Source organism: Nicotiana tabacum, chromosome 3, assembly GCF_000715075.1.
Source record: "Nicotiana tabacum cultivar K326 chromosome 3, ASM71507v2, whole genome shotgun sequence".
NCBI lineage: Eukaryota > Viridiplantae > Streptophyta > Magnoliopsida > Solanales > Solanaceae > Nicotiana > Nicotiana tabacum.
In genome coordinates, this window is record NC_134082.1 from 70269819 (window position 1) to 70275818 (window position 6000).

Here is a 6000-nt window from a genome sequence, read left to right on the forward strand (position 1 = left end):
AGGGGTATAAATAGATGAGATTTTCAGTTATTTTGCATTTTTCAAAACCCCAAAAATATAAGAGGCAATTTTTCAAACAACCTTTCTTCTCCAAATCAATTGTAAGTCGTTTTTAACTAGTTTTGTTCAATCATTAACATCTTTTAACATGATTTCAACTTCAAATCAATGATTTTCATGGGGGAAATTGGGTGTTTTGGGTAGAACCTAGGTTTTTCAAAAATTGGGGATTTGGACCTCGATTTGAGGTCCGATTTCAAAACAAATTACATATTTGAGCTTGTGGGGGAATGGGTAATCGGGGTTTTGGTTCGAACCTTGGGTTTTGACCACGTGGGCTTGGGGGCGATTTTGACTTTTTGGGTAAAACTTTGGAAAACTCATTTTCATGCATTCAAATTGATTCATTTAGCATTTATTGATGTAATTAAGTAACTTGTGGCTAGATACGAGCGAACTGGCGGAGGAATCAAGGGGAAAAGCTATAATTGAAACTTGAGTTGTGTTCGAGGCATCGAGGTAACTGTTTGGTCTAACCTTAACTTGAGGGATTAGGAGTTGTGTATTATTTGCTATATGTTAATTGTGGAGTACGACGTATAGGCATGGTGACGAGTATCTATACGTTGGTGTCAAGCTTGCCCATGAGTCTTGTATTATAATTGTTATGACTCCGTTGTGGTTTATTGCGCTTCATATGTTATTATCACCATTATTCCCTTGCCGGGATGTTTGTTTGATATTAATGATCCCTTGCCGGGATGTTTGTTTTGATAGTATTGTTCCCTTGTCAGGTCGTTTATTTGATATTATTGTTCCCTTGCCGGGATGTTGTTGAAATATCATTGTTCCCTTGCCGGGAAGTTGTTATATTGCTCTTGTACCCTTGTCGAGATTCCTTATGATTATTGTTGGCTTGTAAATGGGAGCGGGTGGTACGCCTACCACAAGATATAATAAAATGGGAGTGGGTGGTACGCCTACCACAAAGTATAATAAAATGGGAGCGAGTGGTACGCCTACCCCAAGATATAATAAAATGGGAGCGGGTGGTACGCCTACCACAAGATATAATAAAATGGGAGCGGGTGGCACGCCTGCCAACAGAAACATGAAATGGGATAGGGTTGCACGCCTGCCACAAGATGTGAAGGAAAGTGAAATCTGTCTTTGTTTCCTTACTCTTGTTAGTGGTTGATTTTGATTCCTTTATAATTCTCTTGATATTTTGTTTTACCTGTTATTCCCCGAAACATGTTTCCCCCTCCTATCTTTATTTGTTTATTTCTGTATTTTCTTTTCTGCTATATATCATATAACTGCACAGGTTTATTTGGAGTCTGGTCCTAGCCTCGTCACTACCTCACCGGGTTTAGGCCAGACACTTACCAGCACATGGGGTCAGTTGTACTGATTCTACACTCTACACTTATGTGCAGATACCGGAGCAACATTGGGTCAGCAGCAGTAGCTTGGGAGCCAGCCTTCAGTCCACCAAGATTCTGAGGTAGTCCTGCAGGCGTTCGCAGGCCCGACGTCTCTTCTATCAGTTATTTTGTTCTGTTATCATTTTATCCGAGACAGACAATGTTCCTTCTTTCAAACGTTTGTATGTAGTAATCATAGATAGTCCGTAAATGTTGTGACTCCAGTTTCTGGGTAGAGGCATATGTTGATTTTCGTATTATTTTGGTTTATTTCATTTAAGTCTTCTGCTTAATCTCATATTCCGCTATTATTTAAATGTTTATCACTTGTTAAAGCAAGTTGTTAAAAGGATTAAAATAAAGAAGTAAAGAATTTTCAAAATTTTGTGTCTTGCCTAGCTTCTACGAGTAGGCGCCATCACGACTCCCGAGGGTGGGAAATCCGGGTCGTGACACGGAATCCTTTCCGCTATATTTGCTATAAATTTGCCTAAGTCTTCTCTATCGATCATGAGCACTCTGACTGTCTTAACTCTCTTTCGATTAATTACAACAATATACTAGATATATTCTCCCGAATTACGCTAGCTGGCCTTAGTTACAACTTCTTAGATCGCACCCAAGGTTTCGTTATCCCTAATCCCACCTTTAAACCCTTCGTATTGATTCCGCATATATGTTAGGAGTGGTGTTGTTTAACAACTACCTAAATATTCACTCTCTCCCGAGTAATGCATACTATATTGGCATAGCCGATTGCCCTTCAATCAACAACAATCACAATATAGTTAAACAAACAGAGAAAATATTATTGCAAATCTATATTAACATAACGAGAAATTCCTCCTCCAAGAGGTTCCATCAAAACCCTAGATTAGGAGTTTAGCTACGCATAATCGTTTTCATAATCATAATGATAGAATTCATCATCAATGATAAAAACAAGAGGAATAAAGGTAAAAACTCTATGCCGAATCTTCTGCCTTGCTTCTTGCCTGTCCTTGCCTTCAAAATCGCTTCAAAAACCTCGATATCCTCTTTTTGGGCGAGCTGGGTTTCTTATAGATCAAGGAGAGTCGTCCTAGAAATTACACAATTGACCTTGCATTATTTGGATCCAAACACCCCGTCCGCGGCCGCGGATGGACCGCAGATTTGGCACAACTTTTGTCCACGGCCGCGGATGGACCGCAGATTTGGCACAACTTTTGTCCACGGCCGCGGACCTGTCCGCGGATTTAGTCCTTGCTCTTTCTTCTCCTTTTCAATCGTGTTATCCTCCGATTGGCCTTCCATGCTCCATATTGACTCCAAAACACTCTTTTATCTTCCTCCTAACGCGGAATGGCTCCTTCAAAGGATAAAACCCTTAATTAGAGCATTTTGTTATCTTTTACATTCAAACATTAATAAAGTGCGTCCAAATTAGATTGTAAATATTAGTTTAATTGCATGATTATCATCTACTATTAATCTCCATAGCTAAAGTGGGTCTAGGACAGTTCTGAATTGCCTTAATCTTCTTAGGATCCACTTGAATGCCCTCTGCTGATACTACATGCCCCAAGAAAGTGACCGAGTCCAACCAAAACTCGCATTTTGAAAATTTCGCATATAACTGGCTGTCTCTCAGAGTCTGAAGTACGATCTGAAGATGCTGCTCATGCTCCTGGGAGTATATCAAGATAACATCAATAAACACAATCACAAAGGAATCCAGATAGGATTTGAACACCGGTTCATCAAATCCCTAAATGATGTTGGGACATTTGTCAGCCCAAATGACATTACTAGAAACTCAAAATGCCTATATCGAGTCCGAAAAGCTGTCTTAGGGACATCAGATGCCCTAATCCTCAGCTGATGGTAGCTAGACCTCAAATCAATCTTTGAAAACACCTTGACACCCTGATGTTGATCAAATAAGTCATCAATACTCGACAATCGATACTTGTTCTTGATGGTGACTTTGTTCAATTGCTTGTAATCTATGCACATCCTCATCGATCCATCTTTCTTCTTCACAAATAACACAGTTGCATCCCAGGGCAAGACACTGGTCTAATGAAGCCCTTATCAAGAAAATCTTGCAACTGCTCATTCAGTTCTTCCAACTCTGGCGGGGCCATACGGTATGACAGAATAGAAATGGGTTGAGTACCCAGAGCCAAATCAATAGAGAAGTCAATATCTCTATCGGGTGGCATCCCCAGCAGATCTACAGGAAACACCTCTGGAAATTCACGAACAACTGGTACTGAATCCATGGAAGGAACCTCTGCACTAGAAACACGGACATAAGCTAAATAATCTAGACACCCCTTCTCGATCATATGCCGAGCCTTCACATAAGAAATAACCCTATTGGTAGAATGTCCGGGAGTCCCTCTCCACTTTAATTGAGGCAACCCCGGCAAGGCTAAGGTCATTGTTTTGGCATGACAATCCAATTTAGCATGATAAGGTGACAGCCAATCCATACCCAAAATGACATCGAAATCAACCATATCGAGAAGTAAAAGATCTACGCTAGTCTCGAGACTCCCAATAGTAACAACACACGAACGATAGACACGATCTACAACAATAGAGTTTCCCACATGAATGGATAGATACATAGGGGCACTCAAAGAATCACGAGGCACAACCAGATATAAAGCAAAATAGGATGTCACATAGGAATAAGTAGAGCCCAAATTAAATAGAACTGAAGCATCTCTATGGAAAAATGAAACAATACCTGTGATAACAGTGTCTGATGACTCAGCCTCAGGCCTGACTGGGAAAGAATAACATCGGGGCTAGGCCCCACCACTCTGAACCACATCCTTAGGACGGCCTCTAGCTAGCTAGCCTCCACTTCTAGCAGTCTAACCTCCACCTTTAGTGGCCTGACCTCCACCTCTAACGGCTTGACCTCCACCTCTGGCTATTTGACCCCTGCCTCTAGCTGGCTGAGCGGACTGTGGTGCAATCGGTGCCGAAATCATGGCACGAGAACTCTATTGTGGCATGCCGCCCAATAATCTCGGACAAGTCCTCCTGATATGCCCAAAATCACCACACTCAAAACATCCATCTTGGTGTTGTGGCTGTTGGAACTAAGACTGGACCATACGGGCCAGATAACCACGGTAATAACTCTAAATAGGAGGTGCACTGATAAGAACTGATGGTTACCTGTATGCTGGCTTCCCAGAATGAGGTACATAAGGACCACGACTCCCTCAAGCATTGTGGGATGCCTGAAGTGCTGACTGATATGGCCTGGGAGGATGGCCTCTACCAAAAGTACCCCTGCCTCCTGATGAAGCTCTACTAAAACTATCGGAGTGATGAGGCCTCTTATCTGACCCCTGCCCTCTCTTCTATGAAAGAACATCCTCGATCTGCCTAGTGACATTAACAACCGTCTGAAATGAAATATTAGCCCCAGTCTCCTTGGCCATCTGAAGCTTGATAGGTTGAGCGAGTCCCTCAATAAACCTCCTCACCCTCTTTCTCTCTCTTGGTAGGAAGTAGAAGAATAGTATGACGGGCTAGATCCATAAAACGGGTCTCATATAGCGCGGCTGACATACTACCCTACTGGAGATGCTCAAACTACCTGCGATAACTCTCTCTCAATGTGATGTGAAGGAACTTCTCAAGGAATAGCTGAGAGAATTTGTCCCAAGTAAGAGCAGGCGACCCACCTGGTGTGGTAGATACATAATATTTCCACCATCTCTTGGTGGATCCCGTCATCTAAAACATAGCAAAATCGATCCCATTGTTCTCAACATACCCATGTTCTGCAGCACCTTATAGCAGCAATCAAAATAATCTTGTGGGTCCTTAGAAGGTGCTCCACTGAAGTGATATGGGAAGAGCTTGGTAAACTTGTCCCATCTCAATAAGCCCTCAGAAGACATGGAATTCCCATCATAATATGTGTTGCAACAGCTGGCTGAACTATCCCAACTGGAGGGGCTGGTGGAGTCTGATGTTGGGGAGCCATCTGCCCCAGAGTGTGAGTAGTAGGAGTCTGCGCTCCTCCCCCAACCTCAGAGACAGTTGGTGTCATAGGAAATGTACCGGCATGGGCCATACTCTCCATAAGGCCCACCAAATAGACCAAAGCATACTGAAACATTAGGGTGGTGATGAACCCCTCCGGGACCTAAGTTGGTCCGACAGGCACAGTCTGGGCTGGAACCTCCTCATCAAACTCCACCTGAGGCTCTACCGCCAGTGCTGATGTTCGAGTTTTGGGCTGAGCTCTGCCCCTGCCTTGGCCTCTGGCACGACCTCGGCCTCGACCTTTGCCCCTCATAGGAGCTGCTGTTGGGGGCTCCGACTGCTTTCCAACTGAAGATGCGGTGCATGTTCTCTCCAACTGCGAGATAATAAAATAGAAGGGTTCATCAACAATGCTAGAATAAAATCGCACGATAGAGAAGAATAGAAGTGAAATTGTTCCTAACTCTATAGCCTCTAGAAGATAAGTACAAACATCTCCATACCGATCCTCCAGACTCTACTAAGTTTGCTCGTGAATCGTGAGACCTATGTATCCTAGGGCTCTGATACC